We start from the raw sequence: 17,513 nt of genomic DNA on the forward strand, positions 1-17,513 counted from the left end.
GACAAAAAGAACTTAAATTTTGAACAGTGACTGAAGATGATGATGGGAACTATAAACATCCTATCTAATAAAAGAGTAATATGCAAATTAACTACCACTCTGCTGCACCCACAAGCCATGCCCACCAGCCAATCAGGAGAGAGTATGCAAATTAACCCAACCAAGATGGCTGCAGCCATAGAGTGAGCAGGAGGCTTTGGTTTCCCCAGCAATGGAGGAAGCTAAGCTTCCCGCACATCCTGGCCAGCTGTGGCCTTCGCTCAAGGCTACAAAGTTTCAATTATAGAAGATAAATAAATCCCAACAAAAATGGCGCAGCCACAGAACTGGAGAGAGCAGGAGGCTTGAGTTGCCCCTGCCAATGGAGGAAGCCAAGCTTCTGCAGCCCTGGCCTGCCTTGGCCTCTGCTCAAGGCTACAAAGTTTCAATTATAGAAGATAAATAAATCCCAGATACCAGGGCCTCTGCTTGGGTTGCCAGGGGGCGTGGCCAGCCTGCAAACCACCACAGGCCCCTCACTCAGGCCACCCCACACCCCAAGAGAACCCCCACCCTGATCCAGGACACCCTTCAGGGCAAACCAGCTGGCCCCCACCCATGCACCAGGCCTCTATTCTATCTATCTAATAAAAGAGTAATATGCAAATTGACCATCATTCCAACACACAAGATGGCTGCCCCCATGTGGTCAAAGATGGCTGCCCCCATGTGGACACAAGATGGCTACCACAAGATGGCCAGCAAGTGAGGGCAGTTGGGAGGGATCAGGCCTGCAGGGGAGGGCAGTTGTGGGCAATCAGGCCAGCAGGAGAGGGCAGTTGGGAGGGACCAGTCTTGCAAGGGAGGGCAGTTGGGGGCGATCAAGCCTGCAGGGGAGGGCAGTAAGGGGTGACCAGGATGGCAGAGGAAGGAAGTTGGGGGCGACCGGGCCTGCAGGGAAGGGCAGTTGGGGGGGACCCAGGCCTGTAGGGGAGAGCAGTTGGGGGGGACCAGGCCTGCAGGGGAGGGCAGTTAGGGGCAAACCGGCTGGCAGGGGAGCAGTTAGGCATCAATCAGGCTGGCAGGGGAGTGGTTAGGGGGTGATCAGGCTGGCAGGCAGAAGCAGTTAGGGGCAATCAGGAAGGCAGGCAGGTGAGCAGTTGGGAGCCAGCAGTCCTGGATTGTGAGAGGGATGTCTAACTGCACGTTTAGGCCAGATTCCGGTAGGATCTGGCCTAAACGTGCAGTTAGACATCCCTCGAGGGGTCCCAGATTGGAGAGGGTGCAGGCTGGGCTGAGGGACACACACCCCGTGCACGAATTTCGTGCATCGGGCCTCTAGTAGTGGAATAATCTGGCTTCACAATTACAAAATTATATGATTGCTTTAGCTTGGGGGAAGCTCAGGTTCTAGTAGAATCAGTAGCCTGATGAAGCTGATGGCTTGATCTATAAACTGTAGGCAAGAAGTGATCAGGCTTTACACCATTGGTGCTTTTTAGCTGTAGATATTCAGCAAAGTTTATCAAGTTGTTTTCATTATTTTGTTGTTGTTGTTGTTGTTGTTGTTAATCCTTACCCAAGAATATTTTTCCTGTTCACTTTTTTAATTGATTGGGGTGACATTGGTCAACATGAACATACAGGTTTCAGGTGTGCATTTCTATGTTACAAGATCTGTATATTGCACCATGTGTCCACCATCCAAAGTCAAATCTTCTGTCACCTTATATTAGGATGCCCTTTACCCCCATGACCCTTCCCTCTGTCAACCACCACCCTGCTATTTGTGTTCCTGAGTTTCAGTTTACATCCAATATATGAGTGAAATCGTATGGTTCTTAGCTTTTTCTGACTGACTTATTTCACTTAGCATAATGTTCTCAAGGTCAATCCATGTTGTTGCAAATGGCACTATTTCATCCTTTCCTATGACTGAGTAGTAATCCATTGTGTACCACATTTTCTTTATCTAGTTCTCTATTGCAGGACACTTTGGTTGTTTCCATGTCTTGGCCACCGTGAATAATGCTGCAATGAACATAGGGGAACATATATCTTTGCGAGTACATAATTTTGAGTTTTTTTGGTATATATCCATGAGTGGGATTGCTGGGTCGTATGGTAGCTCTATTCTTAATTTCTTGCCTTATTGCTCTGGCTAGGACTCCCAGCACCATGTTGAATAGGAGTAGTGAAGAGTGGCTTGGCCAGCATGGCTGGCTCAGTGGTTGAGTGTCAACCTATGAACCAGGAAGTCACGATTCAATTCTTGGTCAGGGCACATGCCCGGGTTGCAGGCTTGATCCCCAGTGTGGGATGTGCAATAGGCAGCGGATCAATGATTCTCTCTCATTATTAATGTTTCTCTCTCTCCCTCTACCTTCCTCTCTGAAATCAATTTAAAAAAACATTTTTTTAAATGAGTGGTGAGAGTGGACATCCTTGTCTTGTTCCTGATCTTAGAGGAAAAGCTTTCAGTTTTTCACCATTGAGTATGATATTAGCTGAGAGTTTATCATGTGGTACTTTCCTTCTATTCCTATATCATTGAGTGTTTTAATCATAAATGGATGTTGTATCTTATCAAATGCTTTTTCTGCTCTATTGATAACATCATATGATTTTTATCCTTTCTTTTGTTAATGAGGGGTATTACGTTGATTGATTTGTGTATGTTGAACCACCCTTGTGCCCCTGGAATGAACCCCACTTGATTGTGATGTATTATTTTTTGGATGTACTATTATATTCGACTTGCTAATATTTTGTTTAGGATTTTTGCATCTGAATTCAACAGAGATATTGGTCTGTGGTTTTCTCTTTTTGTGTTATTTTTGCTAGGTTTTGGTATCAAGGTTATATTGGCTTTGTAGAATGTGTTAGGAAGTATTGCCTCGTCTTTAATTTTTTGGAAGAGTTTGAGAAGGATAGGTTTTAAATCTTTGAATGTTTGGTAGAATTCACTGGTGAAGCCATCGGATCCTAGACTTTGTTTTTTGGGAGGTTTTTGATGGTTGTTTCAATTTCCTCACTGCTGATCAGTCTATTTAGATTTTCCAATTCTTCATGATTTAGTCTAGGAAGGTTATATATTTCTAGGAACTTATCCATTTCTTCTAGGTTATTGAATATTATTTCATAATATTCTAGTATGATCCTTTGTATATCTGTGATTTGTGTGGTGACTTCTCTCTCATTTCTGATTTTGTTTATTTAGATCTTTTTTCTTTTTTCCTTAATGTGTCTAGCCAAGGGTTTGTCAATTTTATTAATCTTTTCAAAGAACCAACTTTTTGTTTTATTAATTCTTATAGTCTTTTTGTTATCTATTTCATTTAATTCTTCTCTATGTTTTTAAAAATATATTTTGTTGATTTTTTACAGAGAGGAAGGGAGAGGGATAGAGAGTTAGAAACATCAATCAGCTGCCCGCAACCAAGGTACATGCCCTTGACTGGAATCAAACCTGGGACCCTTCAGTCCACAGGCCAACACTGAGCCAAACCGGTTAGGGCTCTGCTCTAATTTTTCTTATTTCCTTTCTTCTACTGACTTTGCATTGGTTGCCTTTGATCTTCTTTTTTCTAGTACTTTAAGATTTGATGATAGGTTGTTTATTTGGGATTTCTCTTGTTTCTTGAGATAGGCCTGTCATGATATAAACTTCCCTCTTATTACTGCTTTCGCTGCATCCCGGAGGTTTTGATATGTTGTATTGTCATTCTCATATGTCTCTATATATCTTTTTTTAAATATATATTTTATTGATTTTTACAAAGAGGAAGGGAGAGGGATAGTTAGAAACATCAATGAGAGAGAAACATCAATCAGCTGCCTCCTGCACACCTCCTACTGGGGATGTGCCCGCAACCAAAGTACATGCCCTTGACAGGAATGGAACCTGGGACCCTTCAGTCTGTAGGCAGACGCTCTATCCACTGAGCCAAACCAGTTAGGGCTCTATATATCTCTTGATCTCATCTTTATAATTTCTTCTTTACCCGGTCATTTTTTAGTACTGTTATTTAATCTCCAAGTATTTGTGGGTTTCTTTACTTATTTTTTGCAGTTCATTTCTAGTTTCAAAGCATCATAGTCAGAAAATATGCTTGGTTATAATTTCAGTCTCCTTAAATTTGTTGATGCTAGTTCTGTGACCCAGCATATGGTCTATCCTTGAGAATGTTCATGTGCACTGGAGAAGAATGTATAGTCTGATGTTCTGGGATGAAATGTTCTGTAATTGTCAATTATGTCATTTGGTCTGGTGTTTCATTTAAGGCTGTCATTTCTTCATTGATTTTCTGTTCGGTTGATCTGTCTAGAGCTGTTAATGGAGTATTAAGGTCTCCAACTATGATTGCGTTTTTATCTGTTTCTCCCTTTAGTTTTGTGAGTAGTTGTTTTATATATTTCAGTGCTCCCTGGTTAGATGCATATATGTTAAGAAGTGTTATGTTTACTTGATGTAGTGTTCCCATTATCATTATAAAGTGTCCATCTTTGTTGCTTGTTATCTTGAAATCTATTTTGTCAGATATAAGTATGGCTACACCTACTTTTTTGTGGATGTTATTTGCTGGGAGAATCATTTTTTTAAATCTACCTTTGTCTTTGCAGCTTAGATGTGTCTCTTGTAGGCAGCATATGGTTGGGTTTTGTTCTTTGATCCACTCTGCTACTCTGTGCCTCTTTTCTGGTGAATTCAGACCATTTACACTTAGGGTAATTATAGGTGTATGAGGATTTCCTATAGCCATTTTATCTTTTGTTCCTGGTAGCTCTGTGCCTCCATTGTTGTTGTTTTTCCTTTATGTTTCTATCTGTTGTTTATATTTGGTGTTATTCCATACATCCTTCCTCTGTTTCCTCTTTTTTTAAGCTATATGACCTGGTTTGGAGATTTTTTTGTGTGTGGTTACTATTAGGTTTATAAAAAATGGAGTTGCATATATACCAAATTTTTTCCCTTTTGCGTGCATCTGATCTTCATCTTCCTTTGCCAGTTCAGACCTTTCCCCCTTCCCCTTGTATGTTTTTGTTGTCACAAATTATCCCTGTTTTAAATTTTATGGTGATCTTGCTCGTAGTGTTGTGACCCTATGTTCTTTGTTTCAGGTAGAATAACTCCCTAGAGTATTTCCTGCAATGGAGGTTTTCTTGTGATAAAAATCCCTCAGCTTCCGTATGTCTGGGAATGTCTATTTCTCCTTCATATTTAAAGGATAATTTTGCTGGATATATTCTTCATAGCTGGTAATTTCTCTCTTTCAGGCATTTGAATATTTGGTTTCACTCTCTTCTGGTTTGTAGAGTTTCTGCTGAGAAGTCAGATGATGGGTTTTCCTTTGTAGGTCACTTCCTTCTTTGAGAATTTTTTCTTTGACAATAATTTTTGACAGTTTTAATATCAATTGTCTTGAAAAGGGCCTCTTTGGATAGAGATAACTAGGTTTTCTGTTAGCTTCTTGGATTCAAGGATCTGGTTCTTTCCATAGATTTGGGAAGTTCTCATGCACTATTTGTTTTAATATTCTCTATTCCATGCTTCCTTTCTTTCTCTCCACAATGCCTATAATTCTAATATTGCTTTCCTGATGGAGTCAGCTAGGTCTTGTAGAGCTCTTTCATTTTTCTTTATTCTCTGGTCTCTCTCTTCTTCCCTCTGAGTCATTTCTTGAGTCCTATCTTCGATATCACTAGTTCTTTCTTCTAACTGGTTGGTTCTGTATTCTATGCTCAGCAGTTTACTCTTAATCTCCTTAATTACATGCTTCATTTCCAAGATTTCTGTTGATTATTTTTTAGTTTCAATTTCCTTGGAGAAATACTCATTTTATTCATTGATTTGTTTTCCGCGTGCACTGAATTGCCTGTCAGTATTTTCCCACATCTCATTGAGTATTTTCAGAACTGCAATCTTGAAATCTCTGTCATTTACATCACATAGTTCCATGTGTTCCAGCCTGCTTTCTGGGGATTTTTCATTTTCTTTCTGGTCATCATTGCTACTGTGGTTCTTCATGGTTTTTGCTGTCCTCCTTTGTTTTCGCATTTATCTTTGAAGAGATCTTTCTACTATATTATACTAGGTGGTGCTGACTTGCAAGATTTTTACCTCTGTGGTCTCACAGTTTTGAACCTTCTCGGCTTCCATAAGACAGTAGCCCCACTGCTTGGGGTTGGGGTATGTTTTGCCCTCACCATAATGGCAACCCCTGGCCCCTGAGGGATCCTGCCCCAAGTACTGCTCCTGGGATCAGTCACAGCGGGAAACAGTGATCCTACTGCAACAGCTCTTGGTTCACAGTAAAATGTTATGCTCCTGGAGCCAACTCCAAGGGCAACTGGAAGCGAGTTTTGGGAGTCCAAGTAGCAGCAGGGTTCTATGGTTCTGTTCTGTTTGAAATACCACAGCCTGGCCCGCATGGCAGAACCCCATGGTCTCTCAGGTGTCTGCTGACTCAGACAGTGTTCGCTCGCTCTCTCACCGCCCACCCCCCAGCTCTCCTCTCTGTTCCTCCCAAAGGAAGTGCCTGCTACCACTGGTTTTCTCCCCTTTCCCACAGCTCCCCGCTGCAGGGCTGCATCCACAGGCCATCAGCACTTTCCTCCCTTCTCATTTCCCCATTTATTCCCAGATGCCCACCTTTAGGTCTTTCAATATGCAGGTCTCTCAGGCGTGAATTTGTGTTGATCAGGGACTTCTTTGTTGAATTGTAGGTGGTTAACTTGTTGAAATGTCAGGGAGAGAGGAAAAGATGCACCCTTATGCTGTCATTCCTCTGACATCACACTTCCCATTTTAGAGAGTGGAAGGGAGGGGCAAAGACACAGAGAGAGAAACATTGATGTGAGAGAGACACATCAATTGGTTGCCTCCTGTACACATGCTAGAGCCTGCAGACTAGGTACAAGGTACTAGTATGTGCCCTTGACCATAACTGAACCTGGGCCCCTTCAATCTGCAGGCCAATGCTCTATCCACTGAGCGTTGGCCTGCAGATTGGCTAGGGCTGTTTTCATTCTCTAAGCTGTTGGAATTGTGGCAATCAATATGCCAGATTGCAGAGAGGTGATTTAAAATATATGAGTGGTTAAAAGGGAAAAAGAAAAGAAAGGAAAACCTTATTATCTTGTCTTTTGATATGTTTTTGCTTTTTATTTTTTAACATAGCATCATCATTTAAAGTACTTTTTTTTAATTGCAGCAAAGTCATGTAAAAGTATCGTGATATTTGGAAAGCTTAAGGAAAAAAAACAAGCAACCATCTCCACGGTTGTTTCAAGGGTCTGACTCATGAATATGTACTCTCCTTTCATCTCTACTAGATTTTTTTAATCACTTAGTGTCACAAGCCTTTCTCACTACATATTTTGCAAGTCATGGCATCATAAGAATTTTCAAGCAGAGTGCTGACTTGTTTAATAGTCATAGAATCAGTATTTTAGGATAACTTTTCTGAAGATTCCATCCTATTTTGGGACAAAACTCAGAAGTATTTTTAAGTTTACCTGTTTAGATTTAGTTCAATAATAGTTTATTTTCTTTTTAACTTTGATCTTAATATTCTTTAGCTGTTTCACTTTTTAAACATATAAATGTTATTTTAAAACCGGACTTATAGATTGGTTTGCTCAGAAGGCACCTAACATCAAAACACTATTAGTAAAGTCCTGGTATGCTGAAAATGAGTGTTTTAGTAAAATGTTAGAAAAAGATTTTGCTTTTGGAGAAAGGCCCACAATTATGTATATAATTTAACTAGGAAACATGCCAAAATTGCCATTCATATTAAGTAAGGGGAAGGCAAAGGGCCAGTGATTTTTCACTCATTAAATTAAGTATTTATTGAATGTCTGCTGCTTGCCTACACTATTTAGGTACTGGGAATAGAACAAAAACAAACAGACAAAAATTCGTGCCCTTGAGTAGCTTATATTCTAGTGGAGGAAGACAAACAATAAACAAAATAAATAGGAAAAATATATAATATGACAAAAGAAGGTTAATGTAAGAAAAACAATTATGAAAGGGGGCTTTTGCAGATGGCATGCTTGCAATTCTCAATAGGAACTATAGTCAGTTTTGAGCACTCTTAATTTATGCAGAATTCTTTGGGACTTACTAGACACTTAGCTAGAATCTTGAAGAGGGTTCCAAGAGACAAGAATTAGGACTAGTGGTGGCTTGCCCAATCATCAGATTACTTAAGACCTTATTCATAGCCAGAACATTATTTCATACCCAGCCTTCCCTGGCTCTTCCACCTCCACTACTACTCTTCCCTGCCAGATGTTTTTTTATATACCTAATTAAGGTTAAAAAAAACAACACACACAACAAAAAAAATAAAACTCAAAACTGCCTGGCCTCTGTGGCTCAGTTGGTTGAGCATTGTCCCATGCACCAGGAAGTCACCGGTTCAATTCCTGGACAGGGCACATGCCTTGGATGTGTGCTCCAATCCTTAGTAGAGGGCATGCAGAAGGCAACCAATCAATGTTTCTCTCTCATCAATGCTTCTATCTCTCTCTCCCTCTCCCTTCCTCTCTATGAAATCAATAAAATTTTTAAAAAACTATTTTAAGCCTGATGCATTTTTTAAAAAATATAAATTCTAATGTGCTCTAGAACTGGAAACCATGTAAAAGCAAAAGTCCCCTCATTTTTGCTATCCAGATAAACTAGTGATTGAATACAATTTAGAATATTTTTCATTTGAAATATAGCACAGTCTCCTGGATAGAAATGAGTTAAAAGTTTTGGGCTTTTGATACCAGGTATGCCACTGCCTACCTATGAAACCTGAATAGATCACTTACCTTTCTAGGCCTCCATTTCTCATCTGAGAACTCTAAAATGTGGTGTGATATTTGCTTTTAATCAATTCAAGTCATTAATTACATAAATCTAGGTGAAATAAAGCTTCCTTTTTTTTTCAGGAAGTGAATATATGTGACTAAAATGATTAAGCTGGGTTTTGTGTATGAATAAATAGAATGTGGATCTTATGACTGATTCATATGAGTCTTTGATCTCCAGGAATGTTTTTCATTAGAAACACATATCAAAATGTTAAATATATTTATATTTTACCTCAAAGTGGATCTTAAAATATAGAAAAGATTAAAGTAATTTGCATAAGTTAATATCAATTTTGATTAAAATTTGAGTGGCTTTAGAAAACTAGAATATATATTTTTAAAATTTTTATTCAACTAATTTAAAGAAAAAAAGTTAACCCATTTCTTTCATCCCTCACCCTTTTTTTTTTCTTAATATTTTTATTGATTTCAGAGAGGAAAGGATAGGTAAAGAGAGATAAAAACATCTATGATGAAAGAGACTCATTGACTGGCTGCCTCCTGCACACCCCCTACTGGAGATCCAGCTGGGGTATGTGCCCTTGATTGGAATTGAAACTGGGACTCTTCAGTCTGCAGGCTGACACTCTATCCACTGACCTAAACCGGCTAGGGTGCCCACCCCCTACCTCTTGCAACCACCAATCTGTTCTTTATACCTTTGAGCTTCTTTCTTTCTTCTTGTTTTGTTTTATCTACATTCTAGAGGCCTGGTGCACAAATATTTGTGCCCTGGGGAGGGGGAGTCCTCAGCCCGGCCTGTGCCCTCTCACAGTCTGGGAGCCCTCAGGGGATGTCCGACTGACAGCTTCAGGCCTAAGCCACAGTCTGGCCTCCCTCTGCGGGAGGCAACCAGCAGACCGATCAGGGAAGGCTCCCGCAGTGAGAGGCCGGCCCCACCCCCTATCGCCCCTCCACCCCCCCTCACCCCCCAATTGCCCCTCCACTGCTGCTGGTCACTACCATCCCCTCTCTCTGCCCACTGGCACATGCCTTGGCTGGCCTGGTGCCACCTGCTTGCTGGCCCCACCCCCCACCGACTGGTAGTTCCACTGTTAGGTCAATTTGCATATTATGCTTTGATTATATAAGATAAGAGAGATCATAGGGTATTTGTCTTTCTCTAATTATTCACTTAGCATAATGTCCTCCAGGTATATTGATGTTGTCACAAATGGCAAGATTTTTTTATGGCTGAATAATATTGCAGTGTGTGTGTGTGTGTGTGTGTGTGTGTGTGTGTGTAAAACAATTTATCCATTAATCCATCAATGGACATTTAAATTCTTTCCATATCTTGGCTATTGCAAATAATGCCACAGTGAACTTAAGGGTGCATATAACTTTTCAAATTAGTGTTTTTGTTTTCTTTGGATGAATACCAAGTGGAATTGCTGGATCAGGAATCGAACCGTGAACTCCTGGTTCATAGACTCAGTGGTTGAGTGTCAACCTACGAATCAGGAGGTCACAGGTTCGACTCCCAGCATATGCCTGGGTTGTGGGCTCAATCCCCAGTAGGGGGTGTGCAGGAGGCAGCGGATCAATGATCTCTCTCATCATTGATGTTTCTATCTCTCTCTTCCTCTCTCTTCCTCTCTGAAATCAATAAAAATATATTTATTTAAAGAAAAACATATAAAAAGCATATACTTCAAAATTTAATCATTTGAAGTATATCTATTATTAATGTTTTGAAGAATCTCCCTACTGTTTTCCATGGTACTTTCATTAATTTCATTCCACCAACATTGCACAAGAATTCGCTTTTCTCCACATCCTTGCCAACACTTGTTATTTCTTGTCTTTTTTATAACAGCCATTCTACCAAATGTGAGGTGATTTCTGATTGTAGTTTTGATTTGCATTTCCCTGATGATTAATGATGTTGACCATCTTTTCATGTACCTGTTGCAGTACATGAAAAGATGTTAATGTCTTCTTTGGAGAAATGTGCATCCAGATTTTCTACCCATTTTTTTTTTCTTTATTGCCACCCCTGCCTGCTGCTCTGCCCATTTTTAATTGGATTTTGTTTTTTTGCTCTTGAGCTATATGAGTTCTTTATATATTTTTTATATTAGCTACTTGTCAGATACTAGAGGCCTGATACATGAAGATTCGTGCAAGAATGGGCCTTCCAGCACTAACGGGTTTGGCTCAGTGGATAGAGCGTCGGCCTGTGGACTGAAAGGTCCCAGGTTCGATTCCGGTCAAGGGCATGTGCCTTGGTTGCGGGCACATCCCCAGTGGGAGGTGTGCAGGAGGCAGCTGATTGGTGTTTCTCTCTCATCGATGTTTCTAGCTCTCTATCCCTCTCCCTTCCTCTCTGTTAAAAATCAATAAAATATATTTAAAAAAACAAAACAAAACAAAAGAATGGGCCTTCCTTCCCCTGGCTGCCGGCACTGCCTTCGCTCTGGCTGGAGCCTCCTTTTCCCTCTGGCCTGGAGCCACCTTTCTGCCTTTCCATGCTGCCCAGAGGCCCAGAGCGGCTGGGTGGTGCGGAACGCCTGCATTGTCACCATGGTGACAACGCAAGCATCCCGCCCAGCCCCCGGCCGCTCGGTGCCTGTTTATGCAAATCAACCCACCAACTTTGTTGTGTTAATTTGCATACTCACTCCTGATTGGCTGGTGGGTGTCATGAAGGTATGGTCAATTAGCATGTTACTCTTTTATTAGTGTAGCTAGGATTTGCAATTATTTTCTCCCATTCAGCAAGTTGCTTTTTCATTTTATTGGGTTTTTTGCTGTATAGAAACTGTTTTTCTTAATTTTTGCTTTCTTGCTTTTGCTCTTGGAGTCAGAATAAAAAAAAATCATCACCGCCCTAGCCAGTTTGGCTCAGTGGATAAAGCATCAGCCTGTGGACTGAAGGGTCCTCAGTTTGATTCCAGTCAAGGGCACATGCCCAGGTTGTGGGCTCAATCCCAGGAGGGGGCATGCAGGAGGCAGCCAATCAATGAGTCTCTCTCATCATTGATGTTTCTATCTCTCCCTCTCTCTTCCTCTCTGAAATCAATAAAAATATATATATTTTAAAAATCATCACCAAGACCTATGTCAAATAGCTTACTGCCTATGTTTTCTTCTAGGAGTGTTATGGTTTCAGGTCCTATGTTCAAGTTTTTAATTCATTTTGAGTTAATTTTGTGTATGGTATAAGTCTTGTACTATAAGAGGATGGTCCAGTGTGATTCTTTTGCACGTGGCTGTCCAGTTTTCCCAACACCAATTATTGAAGAGACTGTCCTTTTCCCATATATTCTTGGTTCCTATGTCATAAATTAATTGACCATATATGAGTGTGCTTATTTCTTCACTCTGTATTCTGTTCCATTGATCTATATGTCTATTTTTATGCCAATACTATACTGTTTTAATTACTATAGTTTTGTAATATAGTTTGAAATCAGGGAGCGTAATGCTTCTAGCTTTGTTTTTCTTTCTCAAGATTGCTTTGGCCCTTTGGGGTACTTTGTGGTTCCATACAAATTTTAGGATTGTTTGTCCTATTTCTATAGAAAATGCCATTTAAATATTAGAAAGTAAATATTAGAATATTTATATTAAGATCAATTTAATGTTTTTCAATCCTCACCTGAGGATATGAGAGAGAAAGAGAGAAAGAGATAAACATCAATGTAAGAGAGAAACATCAATCGGTTGCCTCCTATATGTGCCCCACCAGGACCAGACTTGAAACCTTGGTATGTGCCCTGACCAGGAATTGAACTCAAAACCTTTTGGTATATGGAATGATGCTCCAACCAACTGAGCCACCCAACAAGATCAATTTAGAGCAACTTTTTGGGGAACATAGCATTGCATTGCTTTATACATGAATAAAAACTTGATAAATAATGATAATTATAATAGCTGCCAGGAGGTTTAATAAATGTATTATGTATATTAACTTAGTTAAGACTTACAAGAACCCCATGAGGTAGGTGCTGTTATTTCCTCCATTTTATAGATTAGGAATCTGTATTTCAGAGAGATTAAATAACTTGCGCAAGTCCACAGAGATCTTGAGACTAAATTGGATCCCAGGTCTATGTGATTCTGGAGCCCTGGCTTTTATCAGTATTGCTCTCCCAAGAACATTTTCTTATGAAGGTGCTAAACACAGGCAGAAGAAATTGCCAAGAGAAGATTAGGGGAGCATTTAGTACATTGTGTGTGAAAGCAAGAATTTTGAACAAATGACTTCCAGTCACCCCTACATACCCCAAAGTTTGTACACCTGGATCTGTCACTCCTTACTTAAATTTAAAATATTATTAGTTATAATGATAATAAATAAATATTCATTAACTTTTATGTGTTTTTTCATGCAAGAGAATCCTCAATATGTTCTTCTGATTACAGATCATTAATTTTGGGCTATTCAAATAGTACATGCAAACTTCTATTAAAAAAACGAAACTAAAACTGTCAACCAAATTGTAATATAGCTTTTTGCCTTTATATTATTATCCAATAGTATTATACCTAAAGCACATTAAATAACACTATTCTAATTTATTTTATTTGGATTTATGTATTTCTCAGTGTTTTGGTTTTTAATAGTACTTACCTTTTCTCTTGCAGGTTATTATTGTTAGTTTCAGGTTATTGAATACAGACAAAAATAGGAACATTACATGACATATTCTATAATTTAAATTTTTCTCTAAGTTGGTTTTTCCTCCCAAGTAAATTTCAAGTAGTGTGCTAAATAAATTTCATTTAGTAGTTAACTAAAGATTCAAAATGATAATATGTTGGCCTATATTCATTGACATTCCCTCAACTTGCACCTTTAAGTGAGGCTATGTTGTTAGGCATTGGCTATAATATCTAAAAGGAAATTATTAATAAATATATCTGCTTTTTTGATGTCATAGATCACATTAATGTAATTTAGCCATAGAAACAAAACTATTATAGAATACTATAATAAAATAAAACAGGTCTATCATGAAACTGGGCCATATTCTGGAGTTCTGGAGATTTCTGGAGAAGGATTCTATAGGGAAGTAACTTGGGACAGGCATTGAAGGGCCAGTGCTACAGAAAACTCATCTCTTGCCAGGGAGTGATTCATGCTCACAAAGCATTAACCTGGGAGATAGTTTTTGGCCCAGGCTTGGGCAAGTTACCTAGGTTGGCACAACTGAACTGAAGGAAAAGACCTGGAAGAGAAGGTTTGGGAGGAAACGCCCTAGGGGCTGCTGGAAGCCAGCTTGCTTTCCTGAGGGAAGTCAGTCTCCAAGACAAAGCCAAATTACAAGGGCGGGGGTGGGGCAGAGAAAATCACCGGCAAACGGAGCCAGAGGGATCAAACAGAAGTTAAAGCCCTACCCACCTCTGGACTTCCATTTGTGTGTCAGTAAATTTTTTTATTTTTAAAGCCATATGAGATAAATGTCTGATACTTGCAGCTAAAAGCCTCTTAAAGGCATTCTTGACATATTTAGGGTCTTTACAACTTGTCCATTATATGTGTTATAAATATTTTCCCTTCAGACCATAGGTTATCTTTTGTTTATCTCTCAGACAATAAAATGTACTTAAGTCCCAGCGGGTGTGGCTCAGTTGATTGGGCGTCATCCCTCACACCAAAAGGTTGCTGGTTAGATTCTTGGTCAGGTTACATGCCTGGGTTTCAGCTTGATCCCCAGTGGGTGGGTAGAGTGCAAGAGGCAGCCAATCCACATTGCGCTCTCACATCAATGTTTCTCTCTCTCTCCCTTTCCCTTCCTCTCTCTTAAAATCAATAAAAATATTTTTAAAATAAAAATAAAATGTATTTAAAGGTATAAAGATTAAAACAAGTGTGATATTATTATTCAATTAGGAAGATAGGTCAGTGGAACAGAATATTTAACTCAGACACAGATAATATATCTACAAAACAATTTGTAACAAGATAAAGTTGGAGAAAGATGAATTTTTATTGTTGTTTTGTGAGTCATACCACAGCAAAATAAATTGTAATTGATTAAAGTTGTGTCAAAAAGCAAAGTTATAAAAATGTTAAAATAAAAAATAACGATATAATTTTGGCTCAAGAAAGATTTTCTAGGTTTGAAGCCAAAGGTAAAAACCATACAAGATAAGATATGGCTACACAAAAATTAAAATGTGTTCCATTTTTATCGATCAGCATTTTTCAGTTGGGAAAGTAATACATATTCATTGTGAATTCATTGTATATTGATGTAAAAACACCAAACAATACTAATTGTCAAACTAGTTATTTTATGTAAAAAATAATGTCCTCTTACTTTCTTCAACCCCTCACTCCATAGGTAACTATTTTTAATAATTTGTTCATATATTCCCAGACCTTTCTCAATACACATATATTGTGTGTACCTAAATACATAACCTTTTCAAAACAAGAATCATTCTGAGTTATATTTTGCACCTAGTCTTTCTCCCTCAATAGTATATCATGGACATTTTTCCTTGTCAGCACATATGGAGCTACTTTACTTTTTTTTTTTTTTTTAAATATATTTTATTGATTTTTTTACAGAGAGGAAGGGAGAGAGATAGAGAGTTAGAAACATCGATGACTGAGAAACATCGATCAGCTGCCTCTTGCACACCCCCTACTGGGGATGTGCCCGCAACCAAGGTACATGCCCCTGACCAGAATCGAACCTGGGACCTTTAAGTCCGCAGGCTGACGCTCTATCCACTGAGCCAAACCGGTTTCGGCGCTACTTTACTTTTTCTAACATTAGCCTTGTATATTCTATTACATGAACGATTGACAATGTATTTAAATCAATCACTTATTTATTAGTATTTTAGATTTTTCCAGTTTGGAAGACTTTATTGCAGAGAAAGTTATAATAAATATATGAAGGTTTACTATTAGTAATCTATATAAAGGGCTCTTTCAAATCAATTAAAAATTTGAATGGCACATTTACATAAGAAATGACATAAAAATTATATTTACATGGGAAAATGGACAGACAGTAACATGAAGGGCAATAAATATATGCAAATATTTGTCCAATAAATATTTGCAAACTGAGATACTGCCTTTTATCCAGCAGATCAGCAAAGAGGAATAAAAAAAGAATGAAAAAAAGAGGAAGTGTTGGTGTTGGGGAAAAAGGTACTTTTATAAAGTAATCTAGAAGAGTTATTTCATACCTACTTTCAGCAGTGCAGTATGAGTGTTTATTAAATGCCTTAAAACTATGCATAGCTTTTTAACCAATTAGTTCATCTATAGAAATTTTAACTAATAACTCAGGCTACTTCTTAGTTAATTTTTAGTTAAGGCCATTATATGATTATTTAAATCCTATAGTTTAAAGTAGCAAATATTTGCACAACATTTTTAGGCTAGTCCATGGTGGATGTTTTCAGAGCACTGGACCCACAAACTGTGCACCCGTCACGGTCTCCTGTGAAACATGAGCCAGCTGGGTAGCTTTCTCTGTCTGTCTCATAACCATGTCCACCAAGGGGAATGCTAATTCACCAGCTGCCCACCTTAACTGATTCAAGAAGAAGGCAAAAGACAGTATAGCCATGAGGTGGTGCAGAATAGAAGTTAAGTCTGAAGCTGAGCTAAGAAGGATGACCAGATGCTAAATAGGAGATAGGTAAGCTCGTTTCCTGATGATGCTACTTCTCCACTGAGGGAGAAAAACAAAAGAAAACAAAAACAGCAATGCCCTATCTGGTTTGGCTCAGTGGATAGAGTATCAGCCCTTGGACTAAAGGGTCCTGGGTTCGATTCCAGTCCAGGGCACATACTCAGTTGCAGGCTCAATCCAGGAGGCAAACAATCAATGTGTCTCTCTTACACTGATGTTTCTCTTTCTGTGTCTCTCCCTCTCTCTTCCATTCACTCTAAAAATCAGCAACAACCAGGGCACTGTAAATTGGTCTGTTGAGAACATTGTCAAAGGCATAAATAGCGACACTTTGGAAAACCAGCTCCAAACTACTCAAGCTGCTAGGACACTGCTTTCTAGGGGAAAACAGCCACCCATAGACAACATAATCCAGACTGGTTTGATTCCAAAATTTCTCTTCTTCTTGGGCAAAACTAATTGTAGCCCCATTCAATTTGTATCTGCTTGGGCCCTCACTCTCACTGCTTCCAGGACCTCAGAACAGACCAAGGCTGTAGTAGATGCAGGTGCTATCCCAGCATTCATTTCTCTGTTGGCATCTCCCCATGCTCACATCAGTGAACAAGCTGTTTGAGCTCCAGGAAACATTGCAGGTGATGGTTCAGTTTTCCAAGACTTAATTATCACATATGGTGCAGTGGACCCACTGTTGGCTCTTCTTACAGTTCCTGATATGTCATCTTTAGCATGTGGTTACTTAGTAACTTTACTTGGACACTTTCATACCTTTGACGCAACAAGAAATCTGTAGCCGTGTTAGATGATGCTGAGCAAATTCTTCCTATTTTAATTTGTCTCCTGCAACATGATCCAGAAGTATTAGCAGACAGCTGCGGGGGCATATCCTACTTTATTGATGGTCCAAATGAATGGATTAAGAGCCATAGGAAATATTGTTACTTATGGGCAAATGAACAGACTCAAGTTGTACTAGGACATATGGGAGCACTTGGCTGTCTTTCCCAGCCTCCTACGAACTCCAGGAGGAAGCTATGTGGACAATGTTAA

General features: G+C 39.2%; 1 pseudogene; it reads left to right on the forward strand.

Moving 5' to 3' along the window:
- The first annotated feature begins 16,317 nt into the window (after positions 1 to 16,317).
- On the forward strand, positions 16,318 to 17,513 carry LOC103289239 (importin subunit alpha-1-like; annotated as a pseudogene).

This window comes from Eptesicus fuscus, chromosome 15, assembly GCF_027574615.1.
Source record: "Eptesicus fuscus isolate TK198812 chromosome 15, DD_ASM_mEF_20220401, whole genome shotgun sequence".
NCBI classification, from domain to species: Eukaryota; Metazoa; Chordata; class Mammalia; order Chiroptera; family Vespertilionidae; genus Eptesicus; species Eptesicus fuscus.